The sequence below is a fragment of the Callorhinus ursinus genome, unplaced genomic scaffold (genome assembly GCF_003265705.2).
Source record: "Callorhinus ursinus isolate GAN/ISIS: 27379988/994484 unplaced genomic scaffold, GSC_fseal_2.0 scaffold30, whole genome shotgun sequence".
NCBI classification, from domain to species: Eukaryota; Metazoa; Chordata; class Mammalia; order Carnivora; family Otariidae; genus Callorhinus; species Callorhinus ursinus.
Window position 1 is genome coordinate 9,049,730 of NW_027397092.1, and position 18,502 is coordinate 9,068,231.

Consider the following 18,502-nt stretch of genomic DNA (forward strand, 5'->3'; position numbering starts at 1 on the left):
GCTCATGGGAACCAGTGTGAGTACAATTTTCAATGGCCTAATGTGACAGGTAATCATAAATTAGTATTTGCTTTAAAACAACAGGAGAGTACACAGCCTGCATGCTTAAGGAGAATGACTCAGTAAGTAGAACAGCTCTGTAATGAAGTGGGACCTCATTAAACAGATGCTGTGTACTTCACTGAGCTGCACAAGCAGCAAACAAACCAAATGGAAATGTTTCAGCAGCACACTGCAGTCAACCAGGACAAGTTCAGGTTCATTAGCCATGGCACCATCTACAGGAATTAGTCACAGTAATAATTAAATAGTTGCTTGCTAATTTATCATTTTACATTTGTTACTACATTTGCATAATGTGTTGGGTTGTCTTTTTTTTTTTTTCCCCTTCATCTCTAGTTACATTAAAATGCCCTCTTCTGTGGGTAAAGACTGAAAACTGTGATTGGGGGGGGGGGAGGCATCGGAAGTAGCCTGTATTGGGTCGTTGGTTGGTGATGACCTTGTTGTTGGCTCCCGATACAGAAGCTGTGCCTCCCTTATAATATAAGCATTGTGTCATTTTGCACTTAGGGGGCCGTCCTGGGAGGAGCTAAAGACCCAGGCTTGTCTTAAAGCCTCGAGGTGGCAAGCTGGGTGAAGTAGGAACTCAGAAGCCAAAATTGCTAAATTAACCTGCTGTTAGAAAGAGCTTGGCATGCAACTCTGTAATTTCAGTGTCCAAAAATAACAAAGCCATGGAGGGAGACTAAATGCCATACAGAGGTCAGGAATAGCTTCTCCATGGGTTCTCTGGGGCTGTTTTGGGATGATGTGTCCTTCTTGAGAAACAAAGTCATATGGACTCTTTTATGTGGCTCCTGGTCACTTAAAGCCCATGGAAAAGGACCGCATTTCACTAGTTAGGAACCATTTAAGTTTTTTAAAGAGAGCTACTAAAAACCATGGTGATGAGCACTAAGATGACCAAGAGGCCACAGGATTCAGGGGGCAGGGAGGGGACTGGGGACGGGTAGAGGGGTGGGGAGAGCCAAATCAAAACTGGGGGGAGAGACGCTGCTCCTTATATACTGTGGCTGTGTTGGGGTTGGTTGATGATGCGGTGATAAATTATTCAGTGGAACAACATGGAATAAGGACAATTTTGCAAGGTTTTAATTATCCCTTATTGTTATTGATATGAGGTCCCTTTATAATGTAAAACAAATCACTGAATACGTTCTTTGTATTTCCATTCTCTTCTTTCTCAGGGAACTTTGGTTTCAGTGGCAGCCTGGAAAGTGTGTTTTGGGAAGTGAGGGTGATTTTGAACAAGCTGGGGCTCCATGGACCCGAGAGACGGAAACCAGGAGTGAGGCAAACACCAAAGGCAAATTTTACTTACTCACTACGTTGCGTCGAAGGAACTGCAGAACTAGAGAACATACTCCTTTCTCCCTTCTCCATCTCTGTCATGACCATTTGGAAACCTAATGTTTTTAGCAGTGCCAACTAATTGGGAATTCTGAGATGTTAGAATCTTTATATGAGCGTATGTGGGTGAAATCTACCTATTTGGTGAGCCATGAGAGAAGGTGAAGACGTCAGGAAGACAGGAGTGGTCAATTAGAAATAAAGATGTGTAAGCTGATGAGAGATGAGAAGCACATTATGTTCATGACAGAGCAAACAGGCAAAGCAAACTACCATTCAGTGTGTTGGCAAGGGCCATTAGTGCTTTCTCAAGAAATCAAAACATAAGCCTGGTTGTAAAGAGTCTTGGAGTATGCATATTGCTTCTGTTCTCTCAGCAAATTTACAGTAGGAGAATATTAATTTTTAAAAATGTTAAATTCAGTATAGTGGTCATGCAAACATCTTTTCTGTTCGGTGGCATCTTTGCCTTCCAGAAATTGTCCCTCCCTTGTCTAGGGAGGATATAAGCCCATGGCCCCATGCCAGAGGCCCCAGGAGTGGGCATGCTACTTGAGCTGGCCCCCAGAACGTTCTGTTCTTCTGGCCGCAGTGATTGGCTCCCGTATGGCCACGTGAACCAATTAGAGGCCAATCAGAACCTTTCCTGAGAATTTTGCCAGACTGGAGGAAAGAACACTCTGTTTCCATGGGCACAGCTAGCTACAAAGTTTTAAGGTGCCGTGGGCTCTCCTTGATATACTGTCTAAGAAAAGCTCCTCTAGGGATGAATCCAATGTGGAGAAAAACCAAAAGGAGAGAGAAATAAGAATGAGCCACTGTTTTCCCTTCTTGCTTAAGACATTTGGTGACTATGGTCGAGGACCTGTAACTGGAAGAATAGTGAATAACGCACTTACACCTTCATTTTATGGTGGTAACCGAGGCACATTTCATGGAAATGCAGTCTATTAACTTGCAGCCCTGTTCCTTTTCCTCTCGTACCCAAATGAACATAGTTTAGATTAGTTCTGTGATCTCAGTGAGTCCTTATAAGTAACTGTAACAGTAACGAGTGAAAAGATCTACGATAATACTAAAGAAGATGTCGTAGTTGAAGGAACACTTACTTGGGCTCATTTTCAGAAAACCAGATATTCCCTGTGCTTAGCTCAACCTCCTCTTGGATGCCTCCACACTGGCTTTTAGCCTTGTCAGGCCCTCTCCTCGTCTTTGACTTCTCAGTCTGATGAACTCCACTCAGAGCTGTCTTCCCAAGGAAAATGTCCCCAGCGCCACAGCCTTTGGGGAGCCAATCCAGCTTTTGTGTGGCTTATCATGTCCTTCACTTGGTGCTTAATGTTTCTTTCCACTCTGTTTATTTGACTAATGTCAGTTCTCTCTACCTCTGGAATCCAGCAGTTGGGCGGCAATAATATTATTTTTCTACCACTGTATCCCCAGACCTAACAGTATGTTAGAAAAAAAATGGGGATCCATTTAATAAGTCTCTCTCTCTCTATTATTATTCTATTATTCTATTCATTTAGTAGAGCTGAACAGTTATTAAGTGAATAGCTGTGGTAGAGTAAGAAATAAAAATAAATGAAGTCTCCCTCCCTGGTCCCTGGCACAGACATTCCAGAATCTTTGGAATTTTCTGTGTTAGAAATATTTTCTGTTATTCGTAAGGAGGCATTTTTGATCACACTGGCACTTTCATTAATGAGATGACTGAGGGTGGGGTCCCTAGGTAGTCTCGGGTTGGGGCTGGTCACCAGACAGCCCAAGTGATGAGAGGGTTGGAATTTTCAGCCCCATCCACCCGCCTGCAGGAGGCGGGGAGGGGGATCTGGATTAAGCTCTGTAAAAACTTTGGAGTGAGATTTTATGAGCTGCTCGATTGACCAACACATTCATGTGCCAAAAGGGGAGTGTACCCCAGCTCCACAGAGACAGAAGCTCCTGTACTTAGGACCTTTCCAGACCCCGGTCTATGAATCTCTTCATCTGGCTCTTCATTTGTACCCTTTATGATAAACCAGTTAGCCTAAGTAAAATGTCTTCCTGAGTTTTGAAGTTTGGTCTAGAAAAGTATTGAACTTGAGAATGGGGTCATGGGAACCCCTCTTCATTTATAACCAGTGGGTCAGCAGGTGGCCTTGGACTTGTGACTGGCACCTGAAGTGGGAACAGCTTTGTGGGACTTAGTCCTTAACCAGTCAGGTCTGTGCTGACTGTGAGGAGTATCCTCATTGAATTGAATTGTTGGATACCCTCTTGGTGCAGTGAATGGAAGAATTGGCTGGTATCAGAGAAACCCCCAAGAGCCTGATCACATAGAATTTCTAGATAAAACTGCAATTAATGTTTCATTAGACAAGTTTTACATTTCTCAAAGTTCTTCAAATTTGGCTAAGAACTGCACTGTGATAATGTTGATCTGTGAATGCCAAAGTTTTCATTAATTTGCAACATTGGAGATACTGACAGGCAATGCTAGTGATAGTTAACTAATGATAGTTGCTGTGAGATGGATCCACGATCATCTCAGAAGCAAGAAAGCTTGAGCAATACTACAAGCTCAGCCTGGGGCTAGGAGACTATTCTAGGACATAGACTTGGCATTGATCTGAGGGTTTAATCAATGAATTTTTTAAAAGGCCACTTCAAATAACTCATCTTTGCTCCCTAAGAATGTACATATAAAATTACTTGAAACAACGCCAAAGGATAACTTACTTTGACCTCTAGGTTGAAAGAACAGGCAAGGGGTTTGGAAGGCCCAAAACAGGTTTTCAATTTCAGCTTAATTCTACCAAGGCTGTCATTTTTAGTTTCACATTCATAAAATTTGGCTTAATATTGCCTTCCTATAACTTCATGGATGGTGAGAACATAAGGTAGTGTTTAGCAAAAAGGGTAACTCCAAATTAAAGATAATCAGCAACTATAGAGTGTTGTATCCTCCTTGGGTCTATCTCCACCACCAAAGGAGAACTAGGCATTAATAGAACAGAATTAGTCATTGTGTCTAGATTTAAAAGGCATAAAATCCCTTCTTTACCTTGCTTGAAAATGTTGCTTCTTTGGACACTCCAGTGACTGTCAAATTCAGCAAACACCTAGGTTAGGTCTTTTATATTTCCCTAGGTTCAGGACCCTTCAGTCATAAGATGGGATAGGATACACTGAGGGGAGTTTTAGTGCAATAGGTGTCATGATGGGCGTAGTGAGTTAGCATCTGAAAAACAAAGAATTAATGACCAAGAAGCACAGGACCACTTGCATGGATAGAATCAAGTATCATTTTACTTTAAAGGCCAGGTCTCCAGTCCCTGCCACATTTCCTTAGCACTAAATTAGAGCCCATAGGAGTGCAAAGGAGAACAATGGAACATGGCCACAACTAATACCTTGGATAGTTACAAATGACTAAGGATAAAAATATAGTCATCATTCTCGGTCTGGTTATACTTTTTCATTTTTAATCATCTCCAAATGCTTTTCCCCCCATACAAACTACACTTACTTGTCTCATAAAAACTATATAATATGGCAATAACCACCACTCTGACAGATCCAAACTTTACATAGCTGACATTTAATCTATAGGCTGTGAATTCAGTTATCATTGCCTGATAGAAATTAGTAAATGGAAGGAAGGCAGGGCATCTTTAACTAGTCAGTCAGTAGCACTGACCCAAGGCCATCATTTAATCCTAATTTGTTAGGGAAAAATGGGTTCACTGGAGAATGTGATGAGTACTGGCTGTATTTTTCTAGACCAGGAATATTGGAAGAAGACAATTACACTTCATTAAGTATATTCATTAACTGGCCAACTATTTTGTCTGAAGCTATGTCCTACTTGGAAAACTTGTTCCACTTTTATGACAAATTCATGAGAAGGTCGGCATAGACAGTATGCTCGTTCATGTCTAGTAATGCATTTTTTAAGATTTATTTATTTGAGAGCGAGAGACAGCATGCGAGTGTCAGGGGAGAGGAAGAGGGAGAGAGAAACTCAAGCAGACTCCACGCTAAGCATTGGAGCCCCCTATGGGGCTTGATCTCATGACCCCAAGATCATGACCTGAGCTGGAACCAGGAGTCGGATGCTCAACTGACCGTGCCACCGAGGCGCCTCACTAGTAATGCATTTTAAAACACGAACAAGCCCATGTGTAAGATAAGCCATTATTGATGACAATTTCCTCTCTGCAATCTGTGATATTTTCCTGATGCTCCAACACAACAATTGTCTCTACCTGCATTTTGACTTACCTCATATATTTATAAGTGCCACAGGTGCTTAGCACCTATTTTTCCAAGTATTGAACTTGTTTCTAGTACTTTGAAAAGTTTGTGGCAATGATGACTTGGATGTGATCAATTTTCTATTAATTAGGTACGATGTCTTTGCAAGCAGTTTGAATTCCTGATTCTCTTAATTACATTCATTATAGATTATAGATTTGCCTCATTGGTTAATCGTACTTTCAGACCATGTTGAAAAATAAGTAGGACAACTAATTCTGTTTGACACTCACCCTATATTGAATTATTAGAAGGGGATGGTAATAATTCTGAAAATACCTAACGTGATTCTGTTTCTTAAAGTTCTCTTTGTCCTCACCTTTAAAAAAAAATGCAAAACACCTCCCTTGTTTGGAGTTGACATTTCGCTCCATATGAAATATATTGTGGGTGTGTGCACACACATTTTACATATGCACGTACACATACACATACACACACACACACACTGCCAACTGCATTATTGAGCTAGGCAGCAATATAGAACTTCTTTGCTTTGATACCATATTATTGCTCTCTCTGCTTACTTTTGGAGGGTGACTTAGATGCGAATATATTCCACAGGAAAATTAATGTTGCCGTTTCTTTGACCAAGTTTTTTATTGTCAATTCTTGTTCCTAAAAAAGCCACGAATTACCTGATGTCCTAAGAAAGCAGATGGAGCTTTTGGTCTTACAGTGTCATCTCAAAGACCCCAGCCAATCAATTTTGTGCAACCCAATTTATCTGCCTTCAAAGGGTGAAGGACTGAGTTGAAGCTTTTGAGATTGGAATCTCTGGCTCCAGAGAAACTTGAGTATTTTGACCCTGAGGTCTCTACTACTAAGCCAATCCTCTAGCATCTGACAGTTCGTATTTGTTGAATTCCGTAACCTTTGATCCTGGTCCTGTTCCCCTGTGAAATGTGTCATCATTTTTGTTGGCTTCTGAAATGCACAGCACATGAGGCAAAATACATCTCCTTCTCAGTGGTGAAGGCACAGGAATTCTGCAACTCGTGTGACAAAAATGGCATCTGCCAGGAGTTGAATGTGTCCACATTAGCAGCTTTCACCGGGGCAAGTCAGCCTCCCCTCCCAGTATCCACCACAGGAGCAGTTAATAGTTCCTGGTGATTTCCATATCTACGTCCATTAAGGAGACCTTTCCGAATATTCTGGTCTCTTAGTTCCTTAACCTCCTTTCTCCCAATGAGATGGCCCACCATGAGCCTAGTTCACTCCGGTGGGGGTACCCAAGAGCTTCTCATGATCAGTCTCCCCCACTTTTCCAAATTCACAATTTCAAGTCTCTCCCTCCCCAGCCAGAACCCACAATTTTTTAACTTCACTCCTTCTAGGACCACGACTCTAAAAGATATGTTCCGCCTTCTCCAGGGCACAATACCCACTGTTCTTACAACCTTTTTATTAATTATCCCCCACCTCCCCTTCTATGTCCTAATTTGTACCCTTGCTCAACTTCTGTCCACCTCTGCAGCGCTCCTTTGCATCAACACCCCCTGCTCCCCTCCCTCCTTATCTCGGTGCATAATCACCCAGCAAACCTTCCCTGGTGAAATCCCATTCTGACTAACCCTGGTCTGTAACCTCTCCAGTTCAACATGGCTAGAAAAAAATATGTAACTGTGCGTACTGTTGTCCCTTAAAATCCATGCTGCTAGCTCAGTTTGGCTCCAAGTACTAACCGGCAAGCCTACTGCATTTTATTCTCACATTGCATGGATGGTTCTTTATGCCTTTTTTCTTCAAAGCTCCAACTTCCCCATGATCGCTTTCAGTGGTCAGTTATGTATTCTGTTTATCTGCGAAAATAGAAGCCCCAACACTGAGAATTTCAACTACGTCCTTCTACCTGCCAGCATCTGTGCACAGAGACTATTCTTTCCATGCTATTAGTGGGGACGGATTGGCCATGGTCTCCCCTCCATCCGTTTGTGGATAAGATTTCTTCCGTTCCTTGTGGTTCACCATTTTAGGATTCTCCCTCTCTTTCATCGAACCATTCTTTCTCCTCTTCATTGGCTCATTTACATCTGCACTTTGTCAACTTGCCCATCTTACAACACTTGCCCATCTTACAACACTTGCCCTTATTCTCTATCCCCTTGAGTTTTGCCCTTTCTTGACTCCTTTTTGCAGCCAAACTCCTAAAAAGCTATGTCTCCAATCAGGATTTCCAGTTCCCTTTCTTCCATTTCTCTTAAGATCGTAGGATCAGGGCTTTACCCCATCACATTCCCCCAAACTTCACTATTCACAGTGAATAATGACCTCCACTTTGCTAAATGCACTGGAAACTTTGGGTCTTCATGCCTGGTTCATTTGTCCTGTCTACTCTGACTAATCACTCCCTCCTCCTGGTAACACTTTCTTTACTTCCACGACATCATGTTCTCTTTCTTCTCAGTTCACTGGCCTCTCCTGCACAGTCTCCTTTGCCTAGTGCCTTCTCATCTCTGCAAACATCAAACAATGTTGTGTGCCAGAAAATCCTTTGAGCCTCTTCTTTATCAGTGGTCACTCCCTTGGTGCTTTTGTGTTGCTTCATTTTTTACAACTTCTAGGCTTCAGTTTTTGAAGTACAGTTTTAGATTTATAGAATGATTGAGCAGATAGTAAATAACAATCTATATACCCATCTCTGACCTCACCACTCCCAAAGTTTCCCCTCTATTAACATCTTACATTAGTGTAATATATTTGTTACAGTTAACGAACCAGTACATTTTTAACTACAGTCCAGTGGTTGCATTAAGTTTCACTGTGTTTTATCGTTCCATGAGTTTTGGCAAATGCGTAATGACATGGATCCACCGTTATAGTTTTGTACAGAATAGTTTCGCTGCCCTACACATCCCCTGTGCTCCACCTAGTCGTCTGCCACTTCCCCCAAATCCATGAAGACCACTGATGTTTTTGTGATCAATATTGTTTTGCTTTTTCCAGAATGTCATGTATTTGGAAGCCTAGAGCCTTTTCAGTCTGGTTTCTTTCACTTAAAAATATACATTTAAGCCATGTCTTTTCATGGCTTGATAGCACATTTCTTTTTAATACTGAATAGAATTCCATTGTGTAGGTATACCAGTTTTATCCATTTACCTACTGAAGCATGTCTTGGTTGTTTCTGGTTTGGGGTGATTGTGAATAAATCTGGCATAAACATTTGTGTGTAGGTTTTTGTCTGGACATAACCTTTCAACTCAATTGGATGAATGCTTAGGAACATGATTGCTTAGATTTGTAGAAACTATCAAAGTGTATTCCAAAATGTACCATTTTGCATTCCCACCAGTAATGTTTCTGTTGTTCCATATCCCCCACCAGCATTTTATATTACCAGTTTGATGGATTTTAGCCATTCTAATAAGTGTGTAATTTTATCTCCTTGTTGTTTTCATTTGTAATTATCCAATGACTTATATAAGATGTTGGCCATCTTTTCATATGCTTATTTGCCATTTGTATATCTGCTTTGGTGAGGTGTTCAGATTTTTCACCCATTTTGTAATTGTCTTGCCTGTTTACTTATGGTTGAGTTTAAAGAGCTCTTTGTATATTTTCTATAGCACTCCTTTATCAGATAAGCTGGTTTAAAAATATTTTCTCTCAGTCTATGCCTTATCCTTTTCTCCTTATAGGTGTTTTTCACAGAGCATATGTGTTTAATGTTAATGAAGTGCAACATATTAACTTTTTTTTTTTTTTTTTTTTATGGCTGGGCTTTTGGTATTGTATCTGAAAGCTTAGTGCCAAAACCCAGGGTCACCTAGATTTCTTCCTGTGCTATCCTCTAGAATTTTTATAGTTTTAAATTTTATATTTAGGTCTATTCTCTGATCCATTTTGAATTATGTGAAATGTGTAAGGGCTGTTTCTAAACCCTTCCTTCTCTTTTTTGCATGTATATAGATATCTAATTGTTTTAGCACCATTTGTTGAAAAGACTAGCCTTCCTCCAATGGATATCATTAGCTTGTTTGTTAAAGATGAGTTGATTATATTTGTGTGGATCCATTTCTAGGCTTTCTGTTTTAGCCCATTGATCAACTTACCTATTATTTCACTGATACCATGCTGTCTTGATTCCTGTAGCTGTATAGTAAGTCTTGATGTCAGGTAGCATCAATCCTCTGACTTTTGTTCCTTTTCTTCAATATTGTATTGGCTCTACTGGGCCTTCCCCAACACCCCCCTCCGGCCATATAGACTTTCGAATCACTTTGATGATATCCACAAAATAATTTGCTGGGATTTTGATTGCCATTACACTGAATCTGTATGTTCATTCGAAGAGGATTGGCATCTTAATAATATTGAGCCTTCCTGTACATGAACATGGACTATCTCTCCAATTATTTCATTCTTTGGTTTCTTTCATCAGTTTTGTATTTTTCCTCATATAGATCTTGTACATATTTTGTTAGATTTCTACCTAAGTATTTAATTTTGTAGTGCTAATGTAAATGATACTGTTTATTTCATATTCCAACTGTTCATCACTGATATATGGGAAAGGTGTTTACACATAAGTATTTATTATATAATTTGATATACTGGCCCTGTATCCTGCAACTTTGCTACAATTAATAGTTCCATAAGGTTTATATTTGTTTTTGTGTTGTTGTCGTTGATTTTTGTCGGATTTCTTACAAAGACAGTCATGTCACCTGTGAACAAAGACACTTTTATTTCGTCCTTCCTAATCTGAATCCCTTTTATTTCCTTTTCTTTCTTAATATATTAGCTAAGACCTCCATTATGATGAATAGGAGTGATGAGAAGAGGCATCCTTCCCAATTTTCGGGGAAAAGCACCTAGTTTCTCAGCATTAAGTCTGATGTTAGATGTGAATTTTTTATTTTTTTGTAGATGTTCTTTATAAAGTTGAGGAAGTTCCCCTCTGTTCTGAGTTTACTGAGAGTTTTTGTCAGGGGGTTGGATTTTGCCCTATGCTTTTTCTGCATTTATTTATATAACCATAGGATTTTTCTTCTTTAGCCTACTGATGTGATGGATTACATTTATTGATTTTTGCATGCTGAACCAGCCTTACATATTGTCCAATATCTGTATGACTTTAAAAACCCTCCGTGTCTTGGTTACACCCAAGCTTATATCTATAGCCTAGATTTATATCCTGTCAGTTATCTATCATTTCCTAAACTAAACTCCAGATCTTTGTTAACAAAAATGCATTTTTTATAGGTTTCCTCATGTCATTAATTGCAAACCCTACTCTTCCATTGTCTTTTCCAGAAAGGACAGTTCTTGATTCTTTTACAGTGGAACTCAGGACTATAGTCACCAACATTTCTGTGCTTTTGCAACATGCTTCCATGGTAAAACTGGTACTCTGGGATAGGGTGGAGACATATCAAAGGCAGAAGTAGAAGGTATGCCTGGATTCCAAGACTATTCTATGATGGCATGAATGATCAAAAGAGAAATTGTGGAGACACAAAGATTGTGGTATTAGAGTCCCCAAGGGAGCACAAGGTTCAAAAGTACAAGTTTAACTAGAGAGCCAGGATTTTTCTTTACTCTGTGAACCAGTCAGGCTGATGACAACAGAAATTTTCTGCATGAGGTCACAACTGCAGGTAGCCCATGGCAAGAAAGTTATAATTCTGGAGACCATATGTCTCTGAGGATAGTCCCAATTTACACTTGCAGATGTTATTTATTTTCAGTGCTTTATTTCATTTTTCACAGGGTCCCAATTTTGATGATGTACTATTTGGTCACTTAAAATCCAGGAGCCATTAGAAAGTTGGATAGCTTCTGGAGATGGAAACTTCGTACAGAAGATGTATAGGGAAGATCCAAACCATCTTCTTGTTCACACTGGATCTTTGGGTTGGTAGCTTAGAGGAAGCGGTGGGACCAGGTTGTATTTTAAACTTTGTGGTACTGAAACCAAACCCTTACTTTGGCTTGAGGGGTGTGGAGATGTTATGAGGGGGAAAAATTGACCTGTAGTATCAGTGAGGCACAGGTCCATGATGGGATTATTTCCGCATCTGACAATGCCACCATATTAGAGCTTAATTTGGAAGAGGACAGCCGAGAGTCTAGTCTCCAACTTAGGAATCTGTTTGAGGAGCAAGGAGAAGGGAGGGACAATGAGAAAGAATTGCTGATGCTGGTGGACCAACGAGTCAGTACATCTCTGCTGACTTTCGTGGCCTCAGCAAGCCCACCAAGCATACATGCACAAGTACCAGTTTAGAAGGCATGAGGACCCCAGGAATTTGAGAGAAAGAAGCCGTGGTCTCTGTTAATTAAGTCACTTCTGAGCGTGGGACCATCTACTTCATTTTCAAACTTGGGTTTTTAGTGCAGATACAGTTTTCAGAGTACGTACATTGTTTACATATGGTATATATACAATACACAAGGAAAGAAATGTGTATAGTACACATACAAAACACAAATACATACAATATATACAAATACCATACAGAATACAAAAATATGAAAATACAAATGCACAAATACAAGATCCATACAATATACAAATGTATGTGTATTGAACATATATTGATGGAGTATCCTCTTAAATATGTCCAATAAAACCTCATATATCCTTACATATATTAATAGATGCCACGTGCAGCAGGACAGCTCTGAGTGACTACATGGGGGGGGGGCAAAATATTAGAATTTATTACTGATAGAGGTTAAGAAACAGCTATATCGAGAAAGTCAATAAAAAAATAATAGAAATAAATTTAAAAAATGGGAGCAGTTCAGAGAAGACATGATCCTTGTCCCTTCCAGCTTCTGACCCACTGAGGAGGGGAGAAGGGGTGGGTAGTGATAGAGAGGAATCATGGACAACATCCAGAGGATGGGACTCATTTGTTTCCCAACTTCTCACGGCATTGATGTGCCTCTACCCACCATTCAGGATGGTCAGGAACATCCTCCCCAAAAACCTTTCTGCCAGAAGCCTCTGGGTTTGAGCCTATGGGATCAAGGGAATATGTCCAGGAGGAAGAAGTACTTAACAGCATCACACAACTAGGGGAGAGCCTTCAGAAACAAGGTATGCTCTCACAGTTAAATCGGAAGAACGGTCCTTGTGGAGGGTAAGAATTTGATGATCTGAGGCAGGAAGCAGCAGCTACAGACAAAGTCTGGATATAAATGAAGCTAGGGAGAGGGGCTCTGCTAGGCGGGATGGTTGAGCAAAAAAAAAAAAAAATTCTGTTCTTTCATGCTTATCCCTGCCTGCTGAGCCCAGGGGATGGCGGCATGGGAGGCTCCAGCCAGCTCTGGCTGCTGGGAGCTGATGGGGCACATCACTTCCCAACTCCACATTCAGTGAGATCACACAGGGAGCTTGAAATTATACAAGTATTTAGGATTTGTGCCATAGAAATAGGCAAACGATATAAAATCTGAGCTTTTTTTTTTTTTTATGAATTCTTCTAAGAGAACCAGATGTTAAGTATTTACCAGCACACCACTGGTAACAGAAGTCAGAAATTCACATGTTGAATTGTGTCATGTTTTATAGTGAGCTCTTTCACATCTGTCAACTTGCTTTGTTGACACAGAGACCGGTGTGACCTTACGCGGGAGTGACTGAAAGAGGTCTGCCTCATTAGACTACCATGGCCCGGTATTTGATTCCGAGTCTCAATCAGGCATTTCTGCTCTGGGGATGTGCTCTGACTCCAAAATAACCCTGTCATGAACTTAGTGCCCTGGGCATTTTGTTGCTTCAGAACTGCCAGATTATATATCTGGGGGTGAGAAGGTTGGAGAAAAACAATAGCGTTGCCCTTCCTGACCTGCACGGCACGCCAGGAAGTCTGTGGTTGGTAGTTGGCCGTCTTATTGCAGTCTTTCAGGAGATCATTTCTAAATCAGAAGTAATTTCTAGAAACTGCAATCCCTAACAATTCCATGTGGATTTGATAAGCGATTTGACTCTCATCAGATTTTGTCAGGACCTCAGCCTGTGATTATGCACAGAGCCATTAACTGTGCTTTTGATACTGTTGCTTAAATAATGGGGAAAAAAATGACTGCCATTTGTAAATGAAAGACTCAAATGGACAATAAAAAGAAACATTTAACTTGCTTAGAGTAAGTCTGTGGCACCCAGAATAACTCATATTTTCACACAATGGGGAACCATATGTGTTTGACAGAAGAAGAAAATAGCTTCCCCTATTTATGGCAAGGTGAAATCACTTGTTGAAAAATATGTTTATCCGAATGACACTTGAAGGAGGCAGTTAACAGGTGGTAGGTGATATGGCCACATTGAGCTGAATGGATGCAGGAGAAGTGTCGGTCGGTCCTATTTTGGAATGAGAAATAAGAAGGTGGCTAGTTGACTTATGGACCCCACAAAATTTGAGAGCGGATTGGTAAGGAATCCTTTTAGGTAATTTGCTTTTATATGTAGTCATCAAAACATGTAATCATTGTTACTGGCGGCTCCTGGAGCTCTGGGATTTGTCTATGATTTTACCATCATATGTGTCCTTGGAGTGGCCCAGGAGACATCAAGGTTTTCTGAAATTTTTTACACCATGTATTCTCCAGCATTGGGGAAGGGGTGGTGTCAAAGTTGGCAACGCTCAGTTACTTCAGCCTGCCATTAAGCCATGTGCAATTCTCCCACACTCAGCAGGTTGTGAGGGAATCTGTGGTAGAAGCACATGGAAGCTAAGCTTTGTTACAAGTACTTGATGCACTTAGCTATTCAGGGCATTTATCTTCTTACTTTAGAAACATGTTTTCAGGAAGTTAAAATACAAGATTCAGTGCACTGAAAATGGGAAAGAATGATGATGCAATGAGAACCCGAAGGGGAGGGAGTATTACAAGGTCACAGTTCATGTTGAAGTTCTGCATGCTCACCAGAGATGGAGTGCACCTTAACTCCGAGCTTCCGGTAACCTGCACTGATGGCCAAACAGGATTGGATCTATGTCTTAGAATGTCCTTAAAAGGAAAACTGACCAGTTACCCAAGGGTGGGGGTTGAGGGGGGGAACAAAACTCTTCTTGCCTCTAAGAAAGATTTCTCCTCTGGGTCCCCTTAAAGAGAAGGTACTTTCTAGAATACCAAGCAGAATCCTAAACAGTATCTTCAAAGAAAATTGCTGGAAGGTTTCAGTAGGGATCTCACTCATGGTATTTGACCATGTGAGCTCATGGCACTACACCACAATGGAACAGGAGACAAACACACAGGGGCCAGAGCTTTCTGACACTGTAGCGTAATGCAGGAGCAGACTTCCAAGGTTTTAGTGAATGGACAGACAGAATGGGTAGACAGACATCCTTGAGATGATTCTCCATAAATAATATATCATGCAAATGAAATTTTGATATAGTGGGACAGTAAATGCAACATTAGCCTCTCTGATGGATGTCTGGATTATAGATATTTTAAAGATTTTATTTATTTGAGAGAGAGAATGAGAGAGAGCATGAGAGGGAAGAGCGTCAGAGGGAGAAGCAGACCCCCTGCTGAGCAGGGAGCCCGATGTGGAACTCGATCCCGGGACTCCAGGATCATGACCTGAGCGGAAGGCAGTCGCTTAACCAACTGAGCCACCCAGGCGCCCTGGATTATAGATATTTTAAATGCAGTATTGGTTTTTAACTTTACCTTACTAATTGCACTTGGAGTTACATTTGATTATTCCCATTTGATAGAAGAGCAAATTGAGATGCAAATTTGATCCTTTGCTCAAATTAACTCTGCTAATAAGAGCAACTTACACTGAGTTTAGGACTTTTTACTCCAGTGCCCTTTTCTTTTCTTAATGTGTTTTAATAAATTCCAGTATAGTTAACATAGAGTGTTATATTTGCTTCAGGTATACAATATAGTGATTTAACAGTTGCATACATCAACTGGGTGCTCATCACAACAAGTACGCTCCTTAATTCCCATCACCTATTTCACCCATTCTCCCATCCACCTCCCTTCTAGTAACCATCAGTGTGTTCTCTAGAGTTAAGAGCCTTTTTCTTGGTTTCTCTCTCTCTTTTTTCTCTGCTCCTTTGTTTTGTGTCTTAAATGCCACATATGAGTGGAATCATAGAGTTTGTCTTTCTCTGATTTACTTGGCTTAGCACAATACTTTCTAGATCCAACTATGTCATTGCAAATGGGAAGATTTCACTCTTTTTTATGGCTTATTAGATATTCCATTGCATATCTATGTCTGTCTATCTATCTGTCTGCCACCTTTTCTTTATCCATTCATCTATGGACAGACACTTGGGCTGCTTCCATCATTTGGCTGTTGTAAATAATGCTGCTCTAAATGTAAGTGTACATGTATCCCTTTGAATTAGTGTTTTTGTATTTTGGGGGTAAAATACCCAATAGTGCAATTGCTAGATCATATAGGGTAGTTCTATTTTTTAACTTTTTGAGGTTTTCATAGTGTTTTCCACAATGGCCACACCAGCTTGCATTCCCACCAACAGTGTAAGAAAGTTCCTTTTTCCCCACATCCTTGTCAGCACTTGTTTCTTGTGTTTTTGATTTTAGCCATTCTGACAGGTGTGTTGCCATAACTCATTGTAGTTTTAACTTACATATGTCTCATGATGAGTGATGTTAAGCATCTTTTCAAATGTCTGCTGGTCATCTGGATGTCTTCCTTGGAGAAATGTCTGTTCATATCTTCTGCCCATTCTTTAATTGGATTATTTGTTTTTTGAGTGCTGAGTTGTATAAGTTCTTTATTTTGGGTCCTAACCCTTTATGGGATATGTCATTTGCAAATACCTGCTCCCATTCAGTAGGTTGTCTTTTAGTTTTGTTGATTGTTTCCTTCAGTGTGCAGAAGCTTTTTGTTTTGATGTCGTCCCAATAGTTCATTTTTGCTTTTGCTTTCCTTGCCTCAGGAGATATATCTAGAATGTTGCTATGGCCGACGTCAGAGACCTTTCTGATTGTGCTTTCTTCTAGGATTTTTATGGTTTGGGGTTTCCCATTTAGGTTTTTAAACTCATTTTGAATTTATTTTTGTGTGTGGTGCAAGAAAGTTCTCCAGTTTCATTTTTTTGCATGTAGCCGCCAATTTTCCCAACTCCATTTGTTGAAGAGACGTTCTTTTTCCCACGGGATATCCTTCCCTGCTTTGCTGAAGATTAATTGACCATATAATTGTGAGTTTATTTCTGGGTTTTCTATTCTGTTCCATTGATCTATGTGCCTGTTTTGTGCCAGTACCATACTGTTTTGATTATGACAGCTTTGTAATATATCTTGAAGTCTGGAATTGTAATGTCTCCAACTTTGATTTTCTTTTTCAAAGTTGCTTTGACAATTCAGGGTTTTTGTGGTTCCATATAAATCTTAGGATTTTTTTGGTTCTATTTTTATGAAAAATGCTGTTGACATTATGGTAGGGATTGCATTAAATGTGTAGATTGCTTTGGTTAGTGTAGATATTTTAACAGTATTTTTTCTTCCAATCCATGAGCATGGAATGTCTTTCCACTTCATTGTATCGTCTTCAATTTCTTTCACCTGTATTTTATAGTTTTCAGGGTACAGGTCTTTCACCTCTTTGTTAGGTTTATTCCTAGGTATCTTATTATTTTTGATGCAATTATAAATGGGATTTTTTTCATGATTCTCTTTCTGTTGCTTCATTATTATCGTACAGAAATGCAACAGATTTTTACACATTGATTTTGTATCCTGCGACTTTACTGAATTCATTTATCAGTCACAGTAATTTTTTTTTTTTGGTGGAGTCTTTAGGAGTTTCTGAATATAGCATCATGTCATCTGCAAATAGTGAAAGTTTTACTTCTTTCTTAGCAGTTTGGATGCCTTTTATTTGTCTTTGTTGTCTAATTGCTGTGTCTAGGACTTCCAGTACTATATTCATGAACAGTGGTGAGAGTGGACATCCCTGTCTGGTTCGTGTGGGCTTTTCATAGATGGCCTTTATTATGTTGAGGTATGTTTCCTCTAGATGTACTTTGTTGAAGGCTTTTATCATGAATGGATGTTGTACTTTGTCAAATGCTTTTTCTATGCTTATTGAAATGATCATGTGGTTTTTATCCTTTTTTTTTTTGATGTGATTTATTGTGAATATGGAACCGTCCCTTGTATCCTGGGAATAAATCCTACTTGATCATGGTGAATGATTTTTTTTTTAAGGTATTGTTGGATTTGGTTGGCTAGTATTTTGTTGAGGATTTTTGCCGCTGTGTTCATCAGAGATATTGGCCTATTCTCCTTGTTTGGAGTGTCCTTATCTGGTTTTGGCATCAAGGTAGTGCTGGCCTCCTAGAATGAATTTGGAAGTTTTCCTTCCTCTTTTATTTTTTTAAGAATAGTTTGAGAAGAACAAGTATTAACTCTAAATGTTGGATAGAATTCACCTGTGAAGCTATCTGGTCCTAGACTTCTGTTTGTTGGGAGTTTTTTGATTACTGATTCAATCTCCTTGGTGATAATTGGTTTGTTAAAATTTTCTATTTCTTCCTGCTTCAGTTTTGGTGGTTTATAAGTTTCATATCTTCTAGATAGTCCAATTTGTTGCCATACAGTTTTTGTAATATTCTCTTAACATTGTTTGTATTTCTGTGGTGTTGGTTGTTAATTCCCTGTTGTGATTTTGACTCCTTTTTTCTCTCTCTCCTTCCTCTCCCTCTCTCTCTTTTTTTTTATGGGTCTGGCTAGAGGTTTATCAATTTTGTTGATCTTTTCAAAGAACCAGGTCCTAGTTTCATTGATCTGTTATTTTGTTTTCTAGTTTCTGTATCATTTATTTCTTCTC